Source organism: Triticum urartu, chromosome 3A, assembly GCF_056163025.1.
Source record: "Triticum urartu cultivar PI428250 chromosome 3A, HENAU_Tu73, whole genome shotgun sequence".
Classification (NCBI taxonomy): Eukaryota; Viridiplantae; Streptophyta; class Magnoliopsida; order Poales; family Poaceae; genus Triticum; species Triticum urartu.
In genome coordinates, this window is record NC_141875.1 from 16,740,374 (window position 1) to 16,743,610 (window position 3,237).

The 3,237-nt window shown below is 45.3% G+C and overlaps 1 pseudogene across 1 annotated transcript; it reads left to right on the forward strand.

Annotated features, from left to right (window-relative positions):
• The first annotated feature begins 205 nt into the window (after positions 1-205).
• Positions 206-1,484, forward strand: LOC147977893 (expansin-A24-like; annotated as a pseudogene). The gene is made up of 3 exons (XR_015599514.1): positions 206-479; positions 583-890; positions 986-1,484. The product of XR_015599514.1 is annotated as an expansin-A24-like (transcript).
• Positions 1,485-3,237: the final 1,753 nt, after the last annotated feature.

A 3,237-nucleotide genomic window follows, 5' to 3' on the forward strand; every position in this document is an offset into this window, starting at 1 on the left:
CGATTACTCGTAGTATGATTCAAGGAATGTGTCTGCGCATACGTAAATATAGGCCCTCAAGCCATGGCACGGCTGCACGGCCAGGCACATTTGCACGCTAGCTGCTTCATTCACCAATCAGGGTGGCCTTGCAACGTACGAAAGAATCAACCGCATGTGAAGACTATATAAACAAACGATCGTGAGATTATGAGCACCACATCACCACACAACCATCAGCGACAAATCAATATAGACCGTACTCATCAGCTTGCGCGCTCCAGTTTTCGGATCAGCTACATATATCATAAGTTGTGAAGTTTCGAGGGCAACCATAGATATGGCTCGAGCTCGAGTTGTTGCAGTGGTGCTGCTGGCGGTCGGCAGTTTGCTGCTGTCTGCGGCTGCGGACACCGCAACTGCGCCATCCCCGCAACCGTTCGTCTGGCAGAAGGCGCATGCAACGTTCTATGGTGGTGCTGATGCCTCTGACACAATGGGTAATCAGTCAAGTCACGCCACTATATCTATCTAGTGCGTGCATGCCTGCTTCATCTTTTTCTTCTGTCTATTAACAGTTGCAATGTGTATTATATATTGCAGGTGGCGCATGCGGGTACGGCAACCTCTTCGCTGAAGGTTACGGGACGCGTACGGCGGCTCTGAGCACCGTGTTGTTCAATGACGGCGCCGCGTGCGGGCAGTGCTACAAGATAGCATGCGACCGCAAGCGCGCGGACCCATTGTTTTGCAAGCCCGGTGTGACGGTCACCGTCACGGCCACGAACTTTTGCCCGCCCAACGATGCCCTCCCCAATGACAACGGCGGCTGGTGCAACACGCCAAGGCCGCACTTCGACATGGCCCAGCCGGCCTGGGAGAAGATTGGCCATCCCCGTCATGTACCAAAGGTATATATGCGCTTCTTATTAGTTTAAAAATTAGTCTAGAGTCACTGGAGGCACATGACATTAACTTTTTCTATACCACTGCCATACACATGCAGAGTTCCGTGCGTGAAGCGGGGTGGTGTGAGGTTCAGAATCAATGGTCACGATTACTTCAATCTTGTGCTTGTGAGCAATGTTGCTGCAGCAGGCTCGATCAAATCCATGGATGTCAAGAGCTCTGACTCTGAAGACTGGATGCCAATGGCACGCAATTGGGGTGCTAACTGGCACTCGCTGGCGAACCTCACCGGAAAGATGCTCTCCTTCAGACTAACCAACACAGATGGACATACGCTTGTGTTCGATAACGTTGTGCCAAAGGGATGGACCTTTGGGCAATCATTTGTTAGCAAATTGCAATTCTAGCGAGCAATGTCTGTCGACCAATTATTTACCAGGGCAAGTGATGGATTTGTAATAATTATGTTGCATAAAATGCAAGTTATGGCGCTTAATGTTTGTGCTGACTGTAGCACTGATCTAATTTTACCATTCAATTTGTTCATACTCACGGTGCAATTCCTATGGTGTATATATACAAGTTCCAGTTCATTAGATCGATTGCGTATTCTTTAAATTCACTTATATGATGCATTATGTAAATAGATTCTTTCATTCTGTTCCTATGTATGGTAAAACGCTAACATATAAGCATATAAAATATCCATGCAGAAAACAGAAATTATGTATTCCTTTTGAATGTATATATAGATCTTTGATGCACTATATAACTATTTCAAGGGGAATAGATTGGAACAGAAGTCATGAGGAGAGAGAAAGTGGTCGCTTATCTTGGACAGTTTAAGAGAAGTAAAAGTTGAATATGCAAAGTATTGATGTAAAAGTCCTCCTGTCATCTCCTGTTTTGAACCTATTTGATTATAATTCTAATCCAACCCTCCATTTCCAACAGAAGAACTTTGTCAGTATCATATGCAGAAAAAATTCATTTTATATAATAGACCGATCGAGCTAATTGCCTACTACTCTCCAAAGAGGCTCACACCCCACTTTATAGAAAAAACAAAACCAAAGTACATGGCCAAACAACACAAGGTAGTGGGGTGGCCCCTTACAAAGCAGATTCTGAGATAACTAGATAACATAAAGGCACGTGACTACGTTGCTGAAAAATAACACCGGTAGGCCAGCATACAACACCACAACACCCTAGGAGACCGAAGCTCCACGAGCTGCTGAGTATGAGACGGACGAGGGTCTTCACCCGGAATCGTGACAGGGAGAGCAGAACCACAACGTCGTCCTCAAGAGGAGAGTGGCACCCGCGGGCATCACCACCGTCGGCACCAAAGCAATGAGCTTTCACCCGACAGCTTACTGGTGACACCACGCGTTAGAAAGGACCACCGCGACAGGCACAAGCTCCAGATCCAGTTCTGAACGACGACACTACCAAAGCAGAGCGCTAGCCCGAACCATGCGCCGCTACACCCCTTGCCACCCACACGACCAAAAGGTGTACTTGGGAATTCGGCGTTGGACGTCGACGGCTCGACCTCAACCTACATGAGGATCAGTGGCACTAGACGCGTCAAACGTGGTTAATGAGCCATTCTCAGTACAGTTCTCTCCTGAATATGGAAGACGGGCGAAAAATGTTCCAAGAGCTGAGGACAACAGAGCTGTTATACTAGACTTACAGGTTGTTTTGTCAGGGACTGGCGTGTTCTCTTTCCCACTAATTTCCCTCCCATTGATCTTCATTGTCCCCCTCTCTCCATAAGGATATATAGCTACCGAATGAAGGATGTCCAACACAAGAGTCTACTTTTTGGTGAGGGAAAACTCTTGTGAGTTTTATACATTAACTGCGATGTTCATAGGACAACTTACATATCAATCAAGCCGAACATGGCTGCCAACACTAAGTTCTAGAGCATACTTGGCTAATTTATCTGAATCATGATTACTTCTCTCTTCCTGTTTTTTCATGCACAAAGCTGACTCTAAACAGGACCCATTTGCCAACATTAATTTGTACATATTCGGGTCTGTCTAGGGCATATCTAGATGTGCCCTAGTTATTGCACATCTAAATGACTCAATCAAATATGAACAGAAAAAAGGAAAGAAAAAAATACATTCACGAATCTCCAAGTAAAATCAACGATATATGACTTAGATGAGCAATAATTAGGGCACATGCCGATGTGCTTTAGCAAAACCGTATTCTTAACACTAAGTAGCATGCAATCAAGCGAGCGGTGCCTTCCATTGGTTCTTTGAAATTCCTTGTTATACTTTTTAAACATTTATGCACATAGTTTATTAATTCCTTTTGACTTTG